This window comes from Aythya ferina (genome assembly GCF_964211825.1).
Source record: "Aythya ferina genome assembly, chromosome: 4".
Lineage (NCBI taxonomy): Eukaryota > Metazoa > Chordata > Aves > Anseriformes > Anatidae > Aythya > Aythya ferina.
Window position 1 is genome coordinate 50,878,677 of NC_140300.1, and position 25,709 is coordinate 50,904,385.

The 25,709-nt window shown below is 39.2% G+C and overlaps 1 protein-coding gene across 9 annotated transcripts in view; it reads left to right on the plus strand.

Annotated features, from left to right (window-relative positions):
- Positions 1-25,709, plus strand: part of PALLD (palladin, cytoskeletal associated protein) — a 194,878-nt gene that overhangs the window by 131,156 nt on the left and 38,013 nt on the right. The gene's annotated exons all lie outside the window — the stretch shown is intronic.

The window sequence follows — 25,709 nt, forward strand, 5'->3', positions numbered from 1 at the left end:
ACGTTTCATTTGTCCCAGTGGTTTTCTGTGAAGCAAGGGCTTTCTAGAGAAAGACACTTACTTGCAGACATGATGTGTCAGCCAGCAGAAATGTAGAGGAAAAGATATTTTTGGTTTTCATTGGCAGCATGATTACATTTATTTTCCAGGCTGAAATGTAAAAATAGATTAACACACAAAAATCTGTTTTAGTGATGTCAACTTTTTTTTTTCCAACTAACCAAATCCATCAAATTCAGAGTGGAAGATGATGTTCTTTCTTGGTATGCTGCTGTACACATGAGCAGAACACAGTACCTGAGGCATGCATGTGAATAACGGGACAACACACGGAATTAAGTTTACAACATCAGCGTTTAACTCCTTGCTTCTACTGTCTCAGGCAGGATTGGTTTAATTTTTGCATTTACAAGAAAGCGACTGAACTTTGCTTTGAAAGCATTGAATTCAGATGAAGATTCTGACAGCTGGATTTAATTTTTTTAATTGAAATTTAAAAAGAATTCCTCTCCTATGATGAAGAAGAATCCGCTTTGGAGAGCAAGAAACGCATGCACACAATATCTGCTGGTCTGGAGAAACTTCATCATGAGCTCCTGCCTAGGCTATAGTGAATAGAAGAAGATTATGGAATACTTTGCTTTTTTGTTATTCTTAGAATTGAATTGTTCGGTTGGAAGGAATCTTCAGAGATCATCTAGTCCAACTACAACTCTTCTGCCACAGAACCATTTGAGAAGCATGACCCCAGTTCTCCGGCTGCACCAAATGCAGAAATCTGGTTTAAATCAAGACCTGCACATGTTACAGCAACTTTTCTCAGGAGAGCCAACCCGCTGTATTTAAGCCAGGCTTTACGTTGGGCTTGCTCCTACCCATCTTTGCACCTTACTCACAACTTGGAAGACTTTTTCTTAAAAACGATCATCATGTTCTTTTTGTAGTTGGATTTCATTGCCTTTTGTAATTTCTAATCCTCGGCTCAATTCATTATTCTGTGCAGGCTGAATCACAGGACAGAAGTAGTCCCTAGAAACAGAGTTGTTTCTTTCAGCTCTGTTTCAAAGATGATGTGTGTTTGTACGTACAGATGTATGTAAAATGCATGCTTCTGACTTCAAACAACAGGTAATGAAGATCCTTTTTCTGATGGGAGATGATGAAAATCTGTTTCTGTGTGCACATCTGTGTAACGGTGCATGAATATATATACGTGTGTGTGTCCCCATACACAGCATGAGTAAAAACCTGTGTCTGACTCATGAGGATGACTTGTTTAATGCAGATATTAAAGTGCAAAACAATTTTAATAAGTCCAGCTCTGGCTAGCAGAGCAGGTTCACCAAGGCAACGTAGAAAGTTTTGCACAAATTAAAGGAGAGTTTCCTTGCACAGAAACCCAGTGGTGCTGTATTTCTTCCAGCCCACCTCATTGTACTTAATTCGGCTCTGCGTATAAAGCTTTTCTTGTCAGTGTTTGAAGGTTTCTGAAGAGCACCCTGATTTGTGGCTGCAGTGACCAAAGATCTAGTGATCTTTTGTAGTCTAAGTGAAGTTCTGAAAGTCTTGCAGGTGGTCACAATATTGTGTGGATTGGGCATTTCCATGCACTATCCATTTGTGTGTAATCTGCGTTTCCTGATAAAACTTTCAGGGATTTTAATGAAAGCATGAGCTACTCGGTATTGTGTTACTGATTGTGAGTCTGTTGCAAGGGGATGCCATTTGCTTTTGTGCAAATCTGAGGTGCTTAAAACCATAAGTACATAAAGAAACTGTAGAGGAAGTATTGATATCCACACTGACAGAAGTGTTGGTGCACAGCTACAGATGTCTGAGAAATTACTCAACCAACAAGGCAACATTTTGCTCTGTGAACCGGTGACTGTTTTCAGTGAGGAGTTGGAGACTTCTTTGTATTGTTTTTCACAAAAGTTTCCTCATCTGACATGGCCAAAATCAATGTTTTGTTTTGTTTTGTTTTTTATTCCAGTTTCTAAAGCTACCTTGTAATTTTCATATATCTGTCACAATTCTGATATGCCTAGGTTCAACGTCTTTGCCGGATCACGTTTACTCTTTCATGTATAACCCTTGTGGCCTGTTTTTTCAGGCACTAAATAGTTTGCCATACTGTTTGGCTGTGTTCTAGGGAGGAAGTCTTGACTTCCTATAAATGTTCAGGGTTTTTGTATCATTATAAAAATCTGGAGATCTGCGTGTAATGTGAAAAAGAGAGACACCTCTTCTATCAGCTTCTACAGACATGAAATCCAATTTATAAAGTGAGACTACGGAAGTTCAAACTATATTGAAAGTACATTATACTGTCTTATGAGTCTCTAGGATGTTGCATGTGGTTTCCATTCTTTTATCTTTAGCAGCTTTTGGAGTTTCTGCTAGAGATTTTGAGGCTATTAACTGTTTAGCATTTTCTTAAGTTGTTCATCAGGAATTTCTGGAAAATGATTGCTTCCATTTTCTGCTTTATGTTAAAACACCCTTTAAACCCCTTCTAAAAAGAAGGTGGGGGAAGAGAAAGGAAAAACTGTAAGTTGTATTTCAGGAACTTTTTTATGCTCATAGAACACAGCTTTCAGAAGAAGAAAAAGGGGGGGAAGAAAAAGCTTAGTTCATGTATATACAACTGAATTAGATGAGCGTTGTATGCATTTTTGCCCACATAGAAGAAGAGACAAAGCGTGCACATTAACACAAAACCAAAATGGTATGTCAAGCTTTTCTCAAGGAATGAACTTCCAGCTGCTGACTCTGAGGTTAGTTCTGTGGTTGTCAGTTGCCCAGAAACACAGCATCTTGAAGAGTTTTAGAGATTTTAGAAAACTACTGCATCTAAAACTCTAGGTTCCTGTGTTCCCATCCCTTCAAAATTTAGCAGTCAAGCTCAGAGGTAAAAAGAGAGCAAGAGTGTAAGCCACGTAATGTCCTGAAAAGTAATTACGTTGAGCTGACTCCTATGAAATACCCAGAAAAACGGGCAGAAGTCTCAGAAATCAGGGTCTCTTTGCCATGTTGCCCTTGCACTTTCCTGAGTTGTATGACTGCCTTCAGCAGCCAGTTGTAAGCAACAAGTGAGCCTTCTCTGCAGCCCTTGATGGACCGTGGTGCAGGAATCTAGCCTTATGTCAAGGGCATGTCCAGTGGCGTGCAGATCAGTGTTGGGGGGGAACCACTCCCAGGACAGTCAGGTTCAGCCCTGACCACATGCACTGCAGTTAGCCCTGGATCATGGACCTGATTTCAACTCTTGAGAAGTCTTTTAAGGAGAGAAGCAATGCTTTCTGGAGCTTGAGCTGTCATTTTGAAGGACCAGGGCCCTGTAATTGCCTGTCTGAGCTTCAGGGTATCCAGCTGGTCTCTGATACCTCACTGGGAATCTCCTGATCACAAACCATCTCTGGGATTCTTGCAGGTCTCCAGAAGTATTAAGAAATATAGACCCCAGAAACACATGCACCAGTAGTGGGTGTTCTGTCTGTTACAGACCTCAGTAATAGTTCAGGGCAGTTATCAAACTGTTATAAATTAGTTTAATATTCTTTTGTTATGCGAGCACTGAGATGCAGCAAGCCATTCCGACACTTCTTACAAAGACCTGATTATTATCTATAGGCTTGGCTCTTTGTGGTCAAATGTGTGACTTAGAAAAAGTGTTGATATTTTTAATGCTAGATTTAGTGTGCTATTTTACTAGAAGGCAGTAAAGTACTTCTGTTTGCATCGTCTTCTAACTGCAGGCTGCTCCTCCTACAAACTGCCGGGGAAGGCTATTCCGTTTTCACTTTGGACATTCTTGAAGTTTGTTTTACGATACTTCTGTAACTTCAGAAGGTTAACATTCCTGTCGGGTACAAACTTCGGACGTTTGTGGTGGTAGATCGTAACTAGAAAAGAGAGGTCACCTAGGGGCACTTAATTATAATGATTTACAAAAGAGCTCTGTCTGCCAGTAAGGCTAATTATCAGCTTGCAACTAAGACACTGTGCTCACGTTATGTCCTTTTTTGGATTAAAGAGATAGATGTTTGTGCTTTGAGCATTAAAGCCTACCAATGCAAAAGACAGGCCCTGTTTACTGAGTGAATTCTTGTGTGTGTGAGGAACTAGAGGAACTGTTTGCACTGCTAATATTTACAGTAACAAGCTCATTGATAAAGAGCAGAATAGAATTGGAATGCATTTAAGCAGGAAACTGACCTATAGTAGATGAAAGTTTGGTGCAGAGATTGAGTGAATTATTAGGAACATCAAACATTTTTACTAAGTATCCTCCCTTTGTCCAGAAATGTTTGGTGTGTCTGTAAAGTCTCCAGTACTGGCAGAGCAACGTTGGTTGTAGAGAGTAATGGAGGACCGTCTAATTAGCGTGAAGCTGTGATGTTTGGGAAACATTTGTGAAACATGTGAACTGTACCTTTTTAGTCAGTGGAAATGTTTAGAAATGCTGGGGCTTTATACAGTGAGTGATATGAGGCAGAAGCAGCTTGTCTTAGACATTACATTCTTTACAAAGCCATAATTGAATAATACATAATGTGCTTATGATTAAGAGAAATTGTCTCGATGTGATCACTGATGGTCTTTATGATAGAGGAAGAATCATAGAAATCTGCTGTCAAACTTCCCGAACTACTGATATTAATCTTTGCGGTTGGTTGTTGAGCTTATTCTCAGATGCTTCCTCTACTTAATTTTATCTCCGATTCCTCAAGATTTTGATTATAGGTTGTCCACTGTTTTGCACAAAATTTAAAATGTCTTTGACAAGAGTCACTTAAAAAGGAAGGAAGTTATCAATGTGATGCATTCATTTCTCAATTAATTGCTCTTAGTATTGGAAAATTCTGGGTTTTCTAAAACCACTGACGAGTGGCAGAGTTTGTGGAGTAATTTAACCATTCATATGTGTTTCATGGTTAGTTGGTAGAGGTTGCTGCAGCGTGTTGCATGAAGAACAGGGAGGTGATAAAAAGCAGTTTTATATTAAGGGCTTTTTGGAAGATGCAGGACACATGAGAAATTTGTGAAAAACATTTCCGTTGTCAGTGTGAGGAGCAGCTCAATGTTTTGGAGTTTTCCTTGAGAGCTCTTGGACCTATACATACAGGTGGGAATTAGCTGGCTGTCCAGTGAATTGCTGACCACATGATATTCCTGTTAGCTGGTATCAGGTCATCCATAGTCAAACCCAACTCATCCCTTTGCTGCTAGTTTCCTAGTCCGAAACAAAGGAAAAGGCAGCAAATATTTCCAGACAATTGTAATGTAGGCTAAAACTCCTGCAGAAAATTAGAGCAAGTGTTTGTTAAGCCACAACTTATTAAATGGTACTTGGTTGGTTCTGAAGGAGATACCTTCTGGTTTACAGCATATTTCTAGCCATTTTAAACTTTCACTCACCTGATAGTGGTACAGTTTTTCTTGAGGCCTTACTGTGTAAACTTTCTCAAGATTTCATTTATTTTTGGCTTGCAGTCGTCTTGTGTTAGTTTTGCAATGTGAAATTTGTACCTTAATCTAAAATTATTAATTCTTCTACGGTTCTGTGTACTGGGAAGAGTTGCTACCTTTGCTTTTCTGCAGCTCAGGCAGTCAAATTATTAGAGATCAGGAATAAAACTAGCGGTTCGGAGACTGTGAGCAACACAAGATGCTAAATATGTTTAGTAGTACCTGAAACCTGAAGTATTATAAGCATTCATGGACCTTTGCAAGTTGCATGTCAGTGCCTTTTCCATAGCTGTATAGTGAAAGAAGTTATCCAGTGGGAGAACCGTCAGTTTTCCCTCTTAATGAATTAAGCTAAATACTATGAAATTTCCAAGTTTTTAGGAGAAAACTTGGCTATATGCCAACACTTCTCATTCAGAAGCCGGGCTATGAACAAATTCTACTGATGTTACGAGATCCTCTCGTACGTGAACATCTGACGTCTCTGCTGGTGCCTTGGCTATGTAGCACAAATGTGCTGTGGAGTGTAGCCCACAGTGCTGAGTCTCAAGGGCTGGTAGATGTTGAAACAAGACTGGAATGCCTCGTTTGTGCAGGTTTTGTTTGAGAGAAATCCCAAACACGTGAGCTGGAAGAGCTATGGCATGTGCTGATGGATTCCCCAGGCTACGTGGCTGGAGGGCCAGGCTGCAATATAAGTGGTCAGATACACAAGAAATGTAGCGTGTGTGTGGCTTAGGAAAAACAAATGTAGCAATGTTAAGTTTTTGTTCCATAGATAATGAAGCTGTATCTTTGGTAGTTGAAGTGATTTTAGCTGGTTTGCCCTTAGAATCTCTTTTTTAATTTTTATTTTTTTTCCTCTCCCTTCTCTCCCCTTCATACAGAACAGTGCAAGTACAGAGAGTAAAAGTGAGAAATGCTGTCTAGGTATCTTCCACAACATTGGTAGGATTTTGTGTATTCCAGTGCAAAGACACTTTGTCAAGAATAAAGAGAGTTCTCTGTTTTGTTCATAGCTAAAAACTTTAATTGAAGACAGCAGGAGTTCCACCATACCTTTCAATAAGAAGGTTTTTCTATTGCAATTTTTGAAGTCAATGATGCCATTCATCACTGTTGTTTAAATTATCTGGATTTATATGTCGTATGATAAGCGTTGCCTGTGATCTGAATATTTAAAACTTTTAAAAGACTCCAGTGTGACACCAGGGTCACGGAGTTAATATCTGCACGCTCTCTTGCATACAATGACATCTTCCATGCATGAAAGTTTCCGTGTTTCCAGTGCTTACATCTGCTGCATTTAGAAGAAAAGGTAGTATATTTAGATTTTATGACGTCTTTTCTGGGAATAGAATGGAGATTGACTTATTTCAGTCATGCTATCAAATTCTAATCAGATATTTTTCATTTTCATCACTACTGATTGGACTGAATGGGGGATCTGGATATAAAACCTTTGCGTCTCCAAGTATCTCTGTGACATTTAGAGGCAAATCACTGGGATACTTAATTCACCTTAAAAATTATTCCCAATTATAATATACGTGGATGAACTCCTAAATGTAGATTTACAGATTTGTTTGAATGAAGTGAAAGTCACACAAAAGTTACCTGCTTTGCAGAGCTTCCCGTTGCCATTGCTCCCATCAGTTTCAGTGGAATGTCTGTGTGCCTGAACAAACAGGTTACCTGTTTGAATTCCTGAACCCATTTACACAAGTTTGGAAAGCCATTGCAGCTTGTTTTTTCTGTGATAAAACATAAATGTAGTAGATATGAGTGTACATGCCCAGTTAGCATATCAGGTCCTCTTGTGGCTGCTATATATAGTAGGTAAACTTGCATAATAATAGTGTTGGATAGATGAGCAAAAGAAATGTGGTTGAATTTTTTCCATTACAGCTCATTTTGGCAGATGTTTTCTCTGTTTCCAAAATGACAATGCAACAGAGTACAATAGCTGAAACTTAACTGAGAATTACAACAGTTTATTTAGCAGGAACAGTGGCATCTAATCAGTAGGTTTTAGTGAAGTCTTATCATAACTTAGATGTGATTAATGTTAGATAAATATAGCTGTCAGAGCATTTCAAATTGTGTTTTGAGTCTAACTTAATTCCTCTGCTTTCCCTTTTCGTGAAAAGTAGGCATAAGCTGGTAAAATGGTATTTTAGAAAATGAGCATTGGCTGATGCTAGTGATTCTGCATATAATTTTTAGAATAAAGAAAATTGAATTGTTTAGTAAGGATCCAATTAAATGACCAATAAAGGTACAGCAAAGATGCAACTGGTCAGGTGAATATTGTTATTATAACTTTGTCATTCAGACAGTTGAGTCTTAAGTTCATAGAATGGTTTGGGTTGGAAGGGACCTTAAAGCCCATCCAGTTCCAACCCCCTGCCATGGGCAGGGACACCTCCCACCAGCCCAGGTTGCCCAAAGCCCCATCCAGCCTGGCCTTGAGCACCTCCAGGGATGGGGCATCCGCAGCTTCTCTGGGCAACCTCTTCCAGTGCCTCGCCACCCTCTGAGTAAAGAATTTCTTTCTAATATCTAAATAAATCTACCCTTTTTTAGTTGAAAACCATTACTCCTTGTCCTGTCAACCAGGGCTGCTCTCAATTTGATTTTTTTGTTTGTTTGTTTGTTCGTATTAAAGACTTAATTGATTTTAGGGCAGTTGCATTACAAGTGATTGTGTGAATTAAAGATCTTGTTTGAATGCTGTCATTCAGAAGTGAAGTGGACTTGGAAGTTCATTCCTGTTCTTCGTGATTACATACTGAAGGTATGGCTTCACAAACCCTCCTTTGGGAGGGAATTCCTCATCAGCAGCGTGAGCCACGGGAGGTCTGGCTGTCAGCTGCTTGTTCCTGGACAGGCAGAACCCTATGTGTGGCTGCTCTTTAACCTGAAGCAGAGAACAGATTCACGTTTCAAACAAACAAAAGCAATCAAGTGAAAACCAACCCACCCACTTCTCCTGTAAGGATTCCAAACCTTTGTGCCATCACTAATGGATTTGAAAGGATGTAAAAGTACACAGGCATACTTGGGGATGTCTTTATGAGTAAAGGGGATTTAGTGCCCCTTGTATCTTAAGACCACTTGTTTCCTGAATGAGAGCAGTGGTATTCAATGTATTCTATTTTACATATATTTACTGCATACCATTACTTGATCAGCTTTTTCTTTTTTGTGTCATTGATGTCAACACAGCAACATTTACTGCGAGTTTTCAAGGGCTGTATGCTGCTCAGCTGCCACTAAAGTCTCTAGGAACCACTCAGTGAATTCCTCTCAAATGTTTCTGGAAAATACAGAGGATAGAATGACGTACCCTGACTTTTTGTACTGTGGTAAATACATTTTTATGTGTGTGACAGTGCCTAAATAAATTATGCTCTCAATAAAATTCCATGCCAACAAATCCTGCATGCAGGCTTGAGGCGGGATTTGGATTATTGCTCAGCAATTGCACATTTGAAATACAATAGCTGGAATTTATGTTTACATTAATTACAGCATGAACATAAATTCCTCTGGGTGCTTTCATTCTTCGTATACGATGTTGTCTGCTAGACTTTATTGTTTGTGTTATATGCTGAGAGATGGAAACCATTCTCAGTAATGGCTGCAAACATTTGAGTGCAAGAACCATCGTTTCTCAGAAAATCCTTGTAGATCCAGGGGCTTTTACTCCATATTTAATTTTTTATTTTTATTGTGTACAATCAAGGAGAATTGTTGTTTGTGGTAAAATACTCAACGTATAGATGGGAGGCAAAATCAGGCTGTTGGTAAATGAACATCATACAGTATTTTACATTAATTAACTAATTTCTTCAGAACAAAGTTGTACTAGAGATGAGGGATGGTATTGATGGTAGCATAAAATAGCTTCTCTTTTTCAGGATCACAGAGAATAAACAGTACATAAAATATGGGAGATGCTTGTAACTTTTCCTGACTTTGGACCAGGGAATGAGGCTTGCCTTTTTCACTTGCAGCTTTCTAAGGTTACTAGAGAAAATCCTGAGCCTGTTGAAGTAAAGTTGCAGGAATTAGAACTTGATTCCTTGCTTTTTACTAGAATTTCACATGCATCTTTTGTTGCCGTGCAGTTGGTGACAACTTAAAGGCGGTCTTCATTAGAGGTCCTCTTTTCAGCATTGCACCGAGAGCCCCAGCTGTATATTCTAGTCCTTTTCCAGCCAACTGCTGGCCTTATATGATGATCCTCGCTGAAGACTTTGTGGACACTTCTGAGTGTTTAAAGCAAGATGTTAAGTTTCAGAGAGGTTTCCTATTAAGGCAAAGTGATGTAATGTCCGTGGAACACCGCCAGCTTCTCTCCGCTTGTTTTATTTATATTAGCTGCATACCAGAGAAAATGCCCCCATAAAACATGAGTGCTCCTTGCTATATTTAGCCAAGCTAATTTACTAATACCAGGATATTATGTTTATATGCAATGGAAATAATTATAGAAAGGTTTGGGGGCATCTTATTGAAATAAAACAGGTTGGACTTGGGAAAAGTAAATACCAAGTTTGCTGCTGGTGCATAGCAAGACTCTAGGGTGTCTTTTAGCATTTATATCTGCAGCATATGCATTTCTGTGCTGCAAAGCATTGCTTAACAATCAGCAACACAGTTGAATTAAAATGTTTAAAGAATTCAAAGTACAGAAAGGTTATTTACACTGATCCGAATCTTTTTTGTCTTAGCAGTGCAGATATCCTCACACTTAACCTATGTGACTAAAACCAATCCAGACATACACATTCCAGTCCGATCTTCTAGCCTGAAGTATCTGCATTCTTCTTCCTATGGAATATAGAGCAATACTGTGCTTTTTTGGTGATGTTTATTAAAACCACTCTGGCATATCTTGTGGTGATTACCTTACCTTCTTTGACTTTTCTTTAGCACTACTGAAGTCTCTTTTTTATTGAGGTAGGGTTTTTTGTTTTGTTTTGCCTGGTTTCTGTTCAAATCTTTGTTCTACAGCTGATGGTGCTGATAAATAATCACCAAATTTCTTCCTGCCTCCAACAATGTTACTTCATAATGCTGTTGAACAATTTGACCTTTTCTGTTAATTTTCCTCCTACATGGTGACCCTAGCTGGGTGTGGTGGTGTTGGAACTATGGATCCTCCCTGATACTAAGTCTGCCTGAAAGAGTATTCCCCAGCAAAAGTAGCTGAGTACATTTGTTAGCTGCTGAGAATAAATTAAATGTTAACCTTTGCGAGCGAGCCCATTGTGATTGTGGAACAGTGTGATGTATTGTGGGGTCTGCAGTTGACTCATGAGCTGTTAAGCTATGGACAAGGGAAAGAATTGTTGGATAGCGTTATTTTTATCTGCACCAGTGAGGGTGTGTTGGACATCTTGTATGTTTTCCGCCTGGATCTGATTCGCCTGTCTTCATTTCCAAGCATGTGCTTTATTGAGATGACTTCTGAGGATGCTTCTTTTAAGAGGGTATTCATGCGTTCTGACATTTAGCATCTAATTTACACGCTCTGAACTGCACTCTGGAGGCTTCCCTGACTATCTGGGAGGCTGTACTACTCGTGTAAGTGAGATACCAAAGAAGGGATGAGAACATTCCCCTACATGTCTCCTTTCAACTAGAAGAATTAGAGCAATATGACAGCAAACTAAAGTGCTGCAAGGCCAGAAAGAAAAGGTAAATGATCTTCTAGGCCTATCACAAATCAAGAGTAATTCTTCTACACATCTGGAGCTTGTTTTGAAAATATAAAGCTATTTAATATATAGGGGATTTCAGAATGATTGCAAGATTCTGTTGCTATTTCCAAGAATGTGAATCTTTTCTCATTCATTCTGAATGATTCATTAGGGAAGTAGATCATGCTGTTAAATAATCATGAGAAAAAATTTTGAGTCAACTAAGGGTCAAAAAACATTTCCTGCAATTATGAAGTATGTTAATCAAGCCGGACCTTTTGCCTCACAGATTCCACTTAATTTCAAATATCAGATTTTGAACATAAGACAAACTTAAACAAAACAATAAGCCTTGGATCATGAGATGCCATTTCTAGTATTGGGCTCTTGAGGACAAAAGTTCTCCCTTGTGTAGAAGATCAGACATAACTAATGTGTGAAGTATTGCCTGGACTGTGTACAGCAAGAATTATGTGCTATCAATTCTTGCTTAGCAAAGTTTATTTCTCCATTTTTAAAGCTAAGGCCTTGCAGATTAGTTATTATTCAAGTAACTTTAATATTGAAGTCTTGAAATCCATTTGGAAAACTGCAGTCTCTGAAGGTTTATGAAATGACCTAAAAATGTGCAGCTTCAGACAACATTGCCTTTAGGGCGTGAGAATGCAATTAATGTGGTAAGTCAAAGTGCAAGGGCTCATTAGAGTCTTGGCATGCAGAAGAGGATGACTGTAGGGAACTGCACTTCTGTTCTTCCAAACAACAATACTGAGCAGCTCAGTCTTTCTGCAGAGCTGGGTACCCACTCTTCATGATACACTGCACAACTGGTTAGAGACCTTAAAATCTTTGCCTTATTTTTAATATTGCCCAATGTGGCAAAAACTGCAATACTTCAGTATGCTGTCTGGTCTCTCTGGCCTGTGATAATTCCTCATTCTACAAAGAATTACCATATGGCATACGAGGTGAAGTACAGTGTGAAGTCACAGGCCTACTGTCTTACACCTAGGTAGCACTTCTGGAGGTTGCAGAAGGGTGGTGAAGAAGTGGTGGTAGCCCAAGAGAAGAGGCAGGGAGACAGATGAGAAGACTGTAACTAGAGAAAGGGAGGTCAGTGAGCAGAAAAAGTTAAGGCAGACCAGCCCTATACTGAGATCCAAGTGCTGAGAGAACAGAGGATTGCGTGGAATCTCAGAGTTCGTGCAGGAAGAACATTATGAGCCACGCTGATGCTAACTGTGCTGCTACCAAGTTTGGTGTTGTCAAAATTCCTCTCTTTGAAGTAACTTACTCCAAAATTACATTTTCATTATGGAGCTGTAGGTTGTTTATTAAAGCATAGAGAAAATAAAAATCTCAGCTACTCGTGAGGTAGGGCCCAAGCTGTGATATTTAAAGAGGAAAAGACTCATGTATGTAGTGTTGACTTCAGTAAGAAAGATGTGTATTACTACTTTTACATGTTTGCAGAATCAAAGCACCATTTTTTTTCTTATTCCATTTTAACTCACTGATTTACCAGTAGTTTCCAGATATAATCTAAGAACTCTAGTTACATTAAGGAAACAAAACAAATAATTGTGCACACTGAAAATATTATGCTACTAAATATTCAATGTAAAAACCCTTTTTGGCAAGGGTAAAACATAAAATTATGGTGATCAAGGTAAAATAGATTGATTTTCACTCTAGGAATTGACGAACCTTTTTATCAATTTTTCAATTTATCAATTGAAAATTTGATAAATTTTTCTCATGATCCATTTCTGAGTATTTGTTTTAACATAAAACTCAAGGTGTATTTAATAAATATGGGACACTCAATCAGACAAGCTGTGCATCTAGGCCAGTATTTCTCCCTGAGTGATCAGTTCTGGTCTAAGAAGGTGCAAGAGTGATCAGAATAACGAGTCCATAGAGAGAATCATCCTTCACACTTGTGAGACATATTGGGGTTAAACCTTGAAGAATACGTAGTACCTAGCTTTTCTTAGTACCTAGCTTTTTACATACTACCCTGTGATCAAACTGAAGATGAACAAGACACGTTTGTTGCATCTTGGAGGTTTTTACTGCAGAACAGATGAAGGAGTGGAACTAATTGAATTCTGGAGGTCATCTGCAAGCAAACAAATAGTAAAATTTGTAGTGTGGTGTATAGAGTAGTAAAATCAATGTCTAGGATACGTTGACTCTGAATGTGTAAATACTACAAAGTATGCATTGTACCCTATTTTAAAATATACTATGCATCAGTATTTTTATACACTTAGACGTTTTTTTTTTCCAAGAAAACCAATAAATTAAATGCAGAGATTGATTAGAGAAACACGTATTTGACCTTCCAGAAATGGAGACTTACACAAAATGTAAAGCCAGAGCCTAGCCTGTTGTGGTCAGCATACTTGCTTTTAAATGCCTTCTAGATTGCGTGACTTAGATTGATACCTCATGCTAGTTTGTACATCTGCTATATAGCTATATGTGTCAGCTATATGGCTATATGTCAGCTACATATATATAGCTGACCTGCCATTCAGCATCGCTAACGTAGTATTTGGCCACAATAGATGTTTATTACCACACAGTTTACCTGTACAATTCCTTCTTTTGTATGGAATTATGTAATGCACAGCTTACTTCAGGGAAGAAGTCCATACTGCACAAGCCTTCCATAAACAATGTTACTTGATAAACTGAGAAATGATTTGCCTCTGATATGAATCTTCTTTATGGAATGTATTCTCACTCAAATGCTCAAAAGCAATTACGTGCCCTGTCATTTATCTGTAAAGTATTCCTTTTAAGCATTTTACCAGAATACACTGTACAGCTAGCAGTTGAAGAAGAAATTAAATTTGCACTGTAAAATCAATTAATATATTTACCAGGAAAATATTACTTAAAACTTTAAAAATTACTTATTACTTAAACCAGCACAAGAAGTTAATTCAACTTGAGCATCTGTGTCCAAATGTGTGTTATTTCAAGATGGTCACTCTGCTTTGTGATAACAGATAAAGGGAGTAATCCTGGTCAGGTCTGCTCAATCTGGTTAGGAGCAGAGGAAATTCGGAATATTTTAAAATAGATTTTAACTGCAGTGGCATCTGTGTACTGTGCAAGGTCTTTGCTCAGTAATTCTGCTGGTAGGTGTTTGCTTTTTGTTTTGTAACAAGCAGTGAGGAAGTTACAGTGAGGTGCAGAGCTCAGTCAAGGAGTAAGCCTGCAAGTCTACTTTCTCATTAGGATTTGCTGAAGACATCTTAATTAAGTTTATCAAGCAATTGTAATAAGCACCAGGTGATTTTGCAACTTTTTGGGACTTGGCATTTTTTAAATCTCTATTATAGACTGGGGAAAATGCCTCTAAAAATGAACAGAATACCTCACACCCCTGAAAGGGCACATCTGGACAGGTAAGAGTGACCGCACCCTGTATACTGTATTTTATTTTCAAAGGTAATCCATCAAGTTGGCTGAATATTCATATCTTAAAAGATTGCTCCTGCTGCAAAATAGGTCAGAGAAGTGTTCATCAGGCAAGTATCACTGAAGCTGATGCAAGTTGCTGATAGGAATAAAAAAAAGGTGATAAACCAAAAAGATGTTTTTAGTCTACAGTAGCAGATGGAAGTTATGCATGCTGTTGTAGCCAAGACTACAAAGAGTTCTGTCTTCCAACTGCTACAGCTGTCCTAAGGTCCATCTTGCCACACTTGCAAGTGTTTTCATTTTGCTGAGATACCCTGTTGCTGCTCGTTTGCCAGTCTGGGCTGGCGTTTTCCTTCTCTGTGACTGCTACGGCCCACAAGGAATCTGTTGGGCATGAATAGACTGAGCAGTTGCCAACTCCTCACGGAAATGTTTGTGTGCAAACACTGAGGACACTTGGGGTATTTTTTATATATTTTTTTCCCAATAAAGTGAATAATTCACTTAACCAAGGCTTTGCATTTCAACTGGCCTGTTTGTGGAAGACAGGTCAGGCAGGTTGTCCGTGCCTGAACAAGCTCGTAGCTCCAGCAGGAGCCGAGCAGCTAGGTAAGGTGTGAGGCCAGCAACCTGGTGCCTGTTTCAGGTGCCAGAGAACGATGACAGTGGAAGTCTGCTGTTTCTAGAGTTCGTGGATGGGATATCCTTCACCAGGGCTTTTAAAAAGGCTGTCTAAGAAGGCACCTGTGAGGAAACATTCTTACAATAGATGTCCAAATGTCTCTAGATAATACCAATCCCTAACACAGCAGTAAATTCAGATTCACTGGGAGGTGTGCAGCATGTCGAATGACTACACGATTGTTCATCTGTTTAAGTATATCCTTTTTTTTTTTTTTTTTTCCGCTGCCATAACTTTCATTAAGATTAGCAACCTAGGTTGCATGACAGGGACATAGAGCCCTTCCCTGGGTCTTGCATAAGAAATGACTGCATTAGGATTACATTGATTGACAAAATGAAGCAGAAGTTGTGAGTAATATTGTAGAGTTATTGTGGACCAGGCTGAATGATTATCGCTGTCTTCAGCACTTGTTACTTCTGCCATAAAAGCTGATGTATGTTGGTTATGGGTTATTTCTGTGCATATGGAAGGAATTGAGCAAGAACGGTATAACAGCAGAACTTTGTGATACGAAGATGGTGCTGACACCCAAAAGGCCTTATATTGTCATGGTGGGAGAATCTCAAAATTACATATTTATTTCACATTAAAAACATACCAGTTTTTATGCATTGCTTTTTCTTTCCAATGGTTCCTTTATATGTGGTATTTTAAGGGTGCAATACCTTCTGTGAGTTCCAGTAAAACAGAATACTGATGCAGCAGCTGCTCGTGTCTGAGATGTACATGAAGCAGTGACCTGCTCACATGTCAGAACTGCTTTTCTTTGTGAATACAAAATAGCTGGGAAAAGGCCCTGGAATGTAGGCTGTAAAATGACCTTTATTTCTTCAAGTAGTTTTAAAGTGTAGTTTTCATTTTTCCAAAGACACAATTGACAGCGTGTGTGTGCTCTTGTAATATCACACATCTTTTTTTTTTTTTTTTCCTACCTTTTTTCTTTCCTTTTTTTTTCTTTTAAAAAACATGCTCTTTCTGACTCCCCAAAGTAGCTATTTTAATACTACGGACCAGTTGTCTTTCCGTGGAACCCAAGGAACAGATAATTGACAGGTATTGAAAGGATGGAGGTTCAGTTTTGAACCTGCTGTAACTTGGGGCTGGGCATAAAAATAAACTAACTTCCCAACTTTGGTGGCCAATACTCATAATTTGTAAAGTATCTTGTTAATCAAAAGTATAAAATAAAAAAAAAAAAAAGAATGTGCTGTGCAGCACTGAAAAAATGTATCGTACTGCATCTAGAAGAGGAGGAATGGCTGTCAGTCTTCTTCAGTTCATTTCGAGTTTTAGGCTGCTGCAGTTTTTGAAAGCTGAAGTTTATGTTATTTTTTGCATACTTGCTTTGGATATATCCCAGCAAGCACAGAATGTAACCTTCCATGTGGTCTGGCACAATTAGAGCCAGAGACCTGTTTGTGCATTCGCAGGCTAATTCGTTGCTGCATTTCAAGTCATGATTTCCTACAGTTTGGGTAAACTGAGCTGCAATCTGGGACTTGTGCTGCTATTAATCCCTCATTACTAATTTATGTCTTAATAACAGACTTTCTGCTTCCTTTACCAGACCAATTCTTGTGGTGTAACCCTAACGCAGATATGAAGTTTAGCTTTCTGACTGAAGCTGTATTGTGTCTTTATGACTTTTTGGAACAATAAGTGTGCACAAGAGCACAATTTCCTCTCTTTCTGTACCCAGGGTAAATGCGTTATCTTACTGGTGCATGTTTTGAAAAATGTCCCTGCAGTGTTACAGAGATATGGAAAAGGTTCCTGTCTCCAGAAGAATTGCTTGGAGCCGCCTTGTGTTCACTAACTACTGGCACTATCCCTGCTGTTAGTTTCCTTAGTACAGAAATTACCTTGATGTCTTTGACAGATAATCAAACAATAATGGAAAATGGGCACAGCTACAACTGCCACTTGTTAGGATAGACAGGCTTTTAACAGCCAAATTACAGCAGGATTTCCTTAAAGGTGAGTTCACAAACAATGCAGGCATGATGCAGACATTTTACATTTATCGTCTGCATGTACAAAGCTTCTCCAATGAAAAGTCAGGCTTAGTTTCAGAGAATGCTCATAAATGGTACCTGTGTCAGCCCTAAAACCAGGCTGATCATCCTCAGAGTACATTAGGGTACAGTGAAATAAGATAAGTATAAACACTGCTGTATAGTGACATGAAACAATGAAAAATTCCAGTTCTTGTGAATCTGCATTGTCAATTTGTTAAGCTTTGAAGGGTAAGCAATAAAAATGTTAAAAGGTTGCAGCTGCTGGAGATGGTTCCTAGTTACAGCTCTCTAGATATTCAGCACAAAGATTAAATTGTAATAACATCTCTGCAGCCTCCCTGAAATCTCTCATCGTAGACAAAAAGTATCTTGGCATGTTTGCAGGGCAGGGCCCAAACTGGTGCTGTTTTTGGTTTTCCTCCTCTCCCCTTCCTCTGGCCTTCCTCAGTTTTTGTTTTAACAGGTATTTCCACTCTTATATAAATGTGAACCCTTGCAGGTTGTAAAACAGTCTGTGTTTGTTTCTCATATTTATAAGGGATCAGCATCAAGGAGCTTAATGCTTGGGTAAATGTATTTGTATAAGACAGCATGAGGGCTGCCTGTGTCCTGAATGCCTGGCAGGTGTTGTTTTTTGTTTATTTTTGTTGTTTAAAAAAGCACTTTTAACATTTCTGAAGTCGAATAAGTATTCAGTGGACACAGTTGCAGTTGGAATTACCTTTGTATTCTGAGTATTTCTTTTCAGTGCAGCTGTTAATTCATTCGCTGCTAGCTTAGGTTGATATTTTCGTTTTTAATAACTCTCAATCATTGATATATCTGGTGGAAAAGTTTATATTAGCAATTTTATCAGGGAAAAAATCCAGATATTAATAACTATTGTCAAATTTTGCATGAGCCTCCCCAAAGCATTCAGTGCATTTCAATCTCCAAAACAGTAACCATCAGAAGTTTAGCAAATCATTCACTTCCAACAGTACCATTTATACCAGTAAGGCACAAAATGTGGTTGTAGAAAACAAGTTAATCGGTGTGTTCAAGAGGTGGCTTAACCTGGTGAGTCTGCCATGCCAGCTGCCGAGCAGCCACAGATGCAGAAGCCCTGGGAGCACGATGTAGGAAGGGAACCACAGCGGCTCCCAGCACTTCCAGTTCTCTGTTCCTTCACTGCCTGCCAGCTGCCCAGCTGGGCTGCCAAGGAGCTTGAGTGGCCTAACTGCATCTTAGATCATTCTCATGCTAATAAATCATAATGGAAAGTATTCCGTCCTAGATTTTATAAATATCTATATCTATATATATGTATACCCCTCGAATACTGTGTTCAGTTTGGGGCCCCTCGCTACACGAAGGACATGGAGGTGCTGGAGCACGTCCAGAGACGGGCAGCGAAGCTGATGAAGGGTCTGGAGCACAAGTCTTATGAGGACTGGCTGAGGGAACTGGGGTTGTTTAGCCGAGAGAAAAGGAGGCTGAGGGAAGACCCCATGGTAATGTACAATTACCTTAAAGCAGTCTATAAGAAGATGGGGATTGGGCTCTTCTCCCAAGCACCAAGTGGTAAGACGGGGGGTCTTAAGTTGTACCAGGGGGAGTTAGGTTGAAAATTAGGAGAAATTCCTTCACTGAAAGGGTTGTACAACATTGGAACAGGCTGCCCAGGAAAATGGTGGAGTCAGCATCCCTGGAGGTCCTCAAGAAACGTGTAGATGTAGAATTTAGTGTCATGGTTTAGTGGTGGACTTGGCAGCGCTAGGTTAAAGGTTGGACTAGCTGATCTTAGAGGTCACTTCCAACCTGAACGATTCTGTGAGTCTGTGATACCTACATACATGAAGAAATATATCTGAACGTAGATGTTGAGTGGCATGGAAGTCAGTGGTACCTGAGAACAGCTTTGCCTCTCGATACAGCGTGATGGTGTCTTAAAGAAGCAAGCACACAGACTGGTTGCTCTTGTAGAGCTCTGGCACAATTATGTGACGCTTGAGTTAGAAGCTACACGTAGAGCTTCATTGGAATGTAGGTTTCGTGGAGATGAGCAGTTGTTATTCCAAAATACAACGTTTTTCTGGCATTAGTTTCAAATCTTAATTTAGAAAACTAGCTCAAGCTATTAAAGTTGTGGTTAATTCTGATTATTTTCATTCAAAGTCTCCCTGTACTTTCAGAGGTATGTCTAGTGTATTTCTGTTGAACTGCACCATCTGCTCCTCAAAGGGCAGGTTACTGGAAGGACACGAAGGGGTCGGTCTGCTTTCACTCAAAGTGAGCCCATTGTTCTCCCATACGTGATATGTAGGAACCTTTCTTTCAAACAAAAATTACTTTTCTTCATCTGCTTTTCATTTGCCCCTTTCTTTTGTGAAGATGATGAGGGAGGACCAAGGAGGGCCCAAATCAGGAAATATAAAAAGTTATAATATAGAGAAAATGTGTTTAGCCTTGGTTCTTTACCTGTGGTGGTTGGTTTCAATCTATTTCACATACTGTGTTGTAAAACACTGAAGAAACATGGATGCACTTTGTGGTAGACACTACCTGGAGAGAGTTCACTGTGTGCAGGGCTGATTGCTGTCAGGGCCTGGGCAGCAGGCACCACCCTGGGAGAAACCTTCCCCCAAGACAGGCAGTCTGGGTGGGAGTGGCTTTCTTAAGAGTTTTTGCATTTAAAAGGTACAGGGAGCAGGTTGTACCTCTGGATCACTTCGGATGCCAGGACTGGGTGGAACAAGCAGCATCAAGCCGCTGTTCTCTAGCAGTAGCATGAACCGCGGGCTTAGTGAGAAGGCCAAAGCCAGCACCACCAAGTTCAGTCAGCTCAGTTCAGCTGCTTGCCATTATCTTTCCTTAGCACAGACAGCACTGTCCACCTAGGCAGAGAAAAACCTCTTGCTTCAAGATATAAAAAACCAAACAGATCTGTAAGGAGCTGATGGTTGCACTGCAAACACTAGGCTGCTTCCCAGAGGACGTTTTGGGCTTTTTTCCTCCAAGAATCGTAATGTTTTTCACATACACAGAGATGTAAGACAATCATAAAGCTGGTACATATCCTCATACTGGGAACCTGGGAATAAGCCTGCTGGAGACCTTGCAATATGAAGGATTCCTTCCACCCTGAAAATGTCATCTGCTGTCATGTACTCTGCAACCCACTGGTCAGTTCCTCCTGAGCCTTTTTCAGAGATACACAACCATCTCTGCCTATCTCTTGCACCTCCCCTGTTTCATAGCTCTACATCCAAGCCCTTGGCCTGGCCTTGGATTACAATTCCCAATAGTGGTTGTTGCCTGTTAAGTTCTCAAAGGACAGCTCTATTAATTGTAAAAATAACGTGGTAGAAAAAGGTATCAGGAAGAAAACAAAAATTAAAACGGGTTAAAAAGACAAATCCACCTATTGTATTCCAACCAAGTGCATACCTCAGAATATGAATCCTCGAGTAACTGTTACCCTTAAAATATGCCATCTTTACCAGCATCATCAGAGAATATTCTGATATCTGTTTGCTCTTCTTCCATGCAATCAGTGTTTTGCTTTTGAAAACACAGTATTCTGTAGTGAACCACCAAAAAAATGAATGTGTCTAGTCTTCCCTTTGAGTGTCTGTTTTCAAACGTGAATATTTAGCTCACTCCTTTCATTGTTTAGCACTTAGTTTTTTGACTTAGCTGTGAAGAATTAAAAAAGAAGGGGGACACAGAGCCAGACTGCTGCCGTGGAATAAAAGAGGACTGGAAATGAAGCAAGGTGCAGTGGGCAGGCACTGACAAGTGACGCTTGCCCCTTCCACTTCTGTCAGAGCGTGGTCCCCTCAGCAGTCATCATCTCCCTGCACATGGCAAACCTTTCACTGGCACCAAGAGCAAGCATGATTTGCCAGTGCTGTGACCCAAGTGAGAGCATGGCCAGTTTCTGCTTCTGGCAGTCTGTTAACGCTAACCTTGAGGCATTTTTGCATAAGGTTAATGCTGGCAGTGAACGTCATATACGTGATCTGGCAGCTGGGGAGAATGGCACATCGGAGAGAGCAGTGCTAAGGGACTGTTTCTTCAGGATACTGTTGTCACTGTGGATTGTGACCCTACAGTGCCAAATCTCTAGGAAGCACGGCCTTTACAGACAGTACTGTTCAAAAACATTCTTACATGTATCTGCACCACTGTGAGCAATAGTTTAAATGAATTTTTAATACGACATTTTTTCCTGTGGTGAGCTTAAAGTCCAGCCAGCCAGAACTTCTATTTGCATTAGCAGGTAGAGCACTTTGCCACATGGCACCTGTGGGTCAGTAATAACAATGTTAGCAGTGAGCTGCTAGCAGTAGATATCCAGGTGTCTAATAACAGGATCATAAAGTTCATATAACTCATTTGACTATGGAAGCTAAGGTCCAGTTGGAAAAGTGACTTGCAGGATCAAATCAACTCAGGCCTCCTTATTTTTACTATCTCTCCTTGGTCTGAAATATTTCCTTTCTAGTGCTAGTTTGTAGTGTACTGCAGATTTTAAATTGGAGCCTAGCTTCCTACAATTAAAAAAAAAAAATAGATCTTACTTTTTATGATACCTGATGCTCCTTGCTCTTTTGTCTTTGCTGCTGCAGTTGTGTTGGCTTTGAGGAAACGCATAAATTGCTGACAGCAGTAGCAAGCCTCCTGCCGTGCTTGGAGGTTGCTGTGAATATTGTTGACACAATAAGAGGAGACTCACTGTCTTCTCTAATGGCAAGGGAAATTCTGACTTTCCTGATGGATTTTATATTCTAGTTTTCAATTCCCTAAAATTTAGCAAGCGTGAATTTCCACGAAGTTAGCCAATTGATGAATTAAAAAAATATTAGTTGCTGTATCTTCGTTTAGTTGTTAGTTTCTAAGAGAAGTTAGAGAGGAAAACGAGGTTACAGAAATACTTGGGAAAGTGTAATGTTGCATCTTGCAAGTCATCTTCACGGTAAGTAGAGGAATTCCTAAAGAGGCAGTATGGAAATACCCCAAATTGATTCTAGGTATTCAATATTTAGTATCATAAAGAAAAGGAAGACTGACACTGTGTAGACAAGCACTGCTCCAAGAGTATCTTCATTTACTGTCATGTCTTGTTGCACCAGATGTTGCTAGTGATGCACACACAAATCCTCGTTCTTAACTGCTGAACAAATTGGATCATTCTCAGTCACCAACTTCTTTTCACAGTTAGAAATCTATAGTAAGTGGAAAACAAAGTGACACAAGCATATAAGTGAAGGTGCAAGGGCTGTGCCTTCCCATTCTAGGAGCTGATAAGAAAAGATTAAGTGTTGTGAACAGTAAATCTATACATGTTTGGACCGTGAATCATAACTGCATAAATGCTATTTTTCCTTCTGTTGCAACTAGTGTCTGCTTCAGCTAAAATATTACTACTCTACTTTTTGCATTTCTTTAACTGTTTTAAAACATCTGTTAGAATGTCTGAAATGTCGTATGAAAATCTTGGGTAAGAATACTTGGTACTGAAGAAAGTATTCACAGCTATGGAAGCAGGCCTCTTAACAATATTTATCTACTGCTTGGTCTGCTTTGCTGTGACTTCCTGAAAGTTCTCGGTATTTGCTTTACCCTAGTTAGGATTTTTTGTTATTTTCTTCTGCCATTAACTGATCAAATTTTACAAAAAAAAATAAAATAAAATAAAATAAATTAACTGCTCATTCTTATGTTGTTATAATTACTTGGTAAAATTGAAAGATCCACATGAGAAAATGAGTTTTATTCACTGTTGTTTAAACAAGCTTGGTGTGTTCCCTTAGAGCATGTGTGCCCTTTAAAACACTTGGATTACAAAACATATTTTAGCTAATTGGAAAGAGGATGTAATTATAATTAAACTAATTTTTCCTGTAATCTCATCCAAAACTGAGCTTTTTTTTTTTTTTTTTTTTTAAATTATCTTTGTTTCACTACTGATGAGGGCAACACAACAGACAGATTGCATTGCACAGTGTTGACTGCTGGGACGCTTTATACCCATGGCACAGCAGAGTTTCAGTGACTGACCTGTGCAAAGCTTCCCCTGCTGTTAGTGTCATTGCAAGGTGACACTTGTGAATTGATTAATCTCTTTTTTCTCTTTTCTTTTTTTTTTTTTCCTTCTTCATAGTGACACATCCCTAGGGTACATCTGCTCAATAAATTAATAAGCACAGGGCAGCATCTGCTGTTAAAGAGTAGCTTCTGAGGTGGAGAACATCCCTTTACAAACAAGGATCGTGTGTTTCTATAGGAAAACTTGCTTTAAGATCTTTTTTTTTTTTTTGCTACATGGATTGATGTGATAACGCTTATGTCTGCATGTTATTTTTGAAGCAGATTTACGCTTGCTTTGTCTGGACCCTAAGCCGATAGAAGGCTTTGCAAATGGAATTAGTGTTGTCCCGAGCTAATAAACCCTGACTCACAGGCACGCATATTCTTGTGGCCTCAAGTTGAGCTTAGTGTGAGAGCAGAGGAACCTCATGTTTGCCTGCCGACCTTTTGTAGTCATACTCTGGATCTGGTCTTTGCTGCTGCCCGGATTGGTACAGCAGCGCTTCGGTGGCAGGCGCTGTAGTAGTGTGCTTACTTACCATTGACAGGGCCATAGATGGTCATTTGTGTTGTGCTGTTGGCTGGGCACGCAGCCATGTGACTTGGCAGTGAAAATAAAAAAAGTCCCAAGACAAGACACTCTGACTTGCTTTTAGCATATGTTGGGTAAACAGGAGCGTTGGAGACAGCTAGCTTTTTTCTATATTCAACACAGCGTTTACAATACTAAATTTCCCTCTTTTTTTTTTTTTTTTTTTTTTTTAAACCTTAACCTCTCTGTAATGAATAAAAAAATTATGGGGGGTGGGAGTGTTATGATGGAAGAGAAAGTATTTTAAAATAATTTTAGAGGCATTGGACAGTAGGTCTGCAAAGAGTCAGACTAAAGAAACAGCAGGAGCTGAAAGTAGCAGTGTTACAGGACTTCCCTCAATCAGAGGTGACACCAAGTATTTCTGTCATCAGCCAAGAGAATCAAATGATGATGGGAACTGAAAGAAAAAACACTATTGCTTTAGCCCACGTAGGGAAAGGAGGTTCTTACATAGTTCTGTAAAAACTGGAGACTAAGGTCCCACCCATGCCCCGTGGAGTGATGGATTTCGAGTTGGCTATTGTCAAAAAATGAAGTATAAAAGTCTGCAATTGAACTGCGTTTGTACTGATATCGTTGACTCAATTAAAAAGAATCAGAAAAGTTTTATCTCCTTTTAAGTACTGAAATATGTATTGTTGGTGAGGTAACTTCTGTAGCTAGATGATTTATCTTTAGTCCAAGAAAGTGGTAAAAAGCAACTGTTAAAGGACTGTTTTTTCAGTTTTCTGTCCCAAACAACCTTACTCCCCTGTTTTATCTAGAATATCTCCTTTGGCCTGAGATCATAAGCAGAATTATTGTCAGAAAACATTTTCTGGGAAATGTGGATGGTTGGAATATCAAAATTAATCTTAGAATGGAAAATATGATAGTAGCATTTCCAATGTTGTTGCTACCAACAACAGTATACTGTTGTGCTAGAATCATACATTCATATGCCATGCATTAAGCAGACAGCTTCTAAAATTTCTGCTTAAAAGACCTAAATTATACATAAACAATGACACACTTGTATATAATAAAGTATTTATGTATGAAATACACAGAAAAGGTATATGTGCACATGCTGAAGCTTCGTAGACATCTGGAGTATTGAGATAAAGTTATGCTTTCCAGCTGGAACGTGACAGGTTTTAAGCAAGTCAGTCTGATGAATTTTAAGTTGAGAGACCACACAGTTAAACTTGATCTCCGTTTTCATAGGGCCCTTACTTACAGTGCACTCCTGTTTGTTCAGCAGAACAGCAGTTAGAAGAGTCTGCTGCAGTGTCTTTAAACCGAGAGACAGGAGCACTATAAAGGAGCAGTGAATAGAAAGGTCACAATGTCATTCAAACTTATGTTTTGTGGTCGGAAAGTCAATGCATGCTCTCGTTTGCTTCATTGCTGAACATAATGCCTTTTTTGTCTTAATTAACAATTTTGGATGCTTCTGTGTGTTTTTTTTTTTTAATTATTATTATTATTCTTTATAGTTCTGCTAGAGAATGTCTGCATTTTTAAAGGAAAGTCTCATTTCCATTTGAGCTGATAGTATTGCAATTAGGAAATCCTTAGGGCTGTAGTCAGTACCTATTAAGATACACCTCAGAACCTACAATTAAGAACAAAACCTGAAAAAAAAAGAAGTAAAAAAGTGGGGCTAGATACGTATGGAAGCTCAGTTCACCATCTCCTTAGGTTACATTTTTTTCCTGGAAATGTTCTTTGCC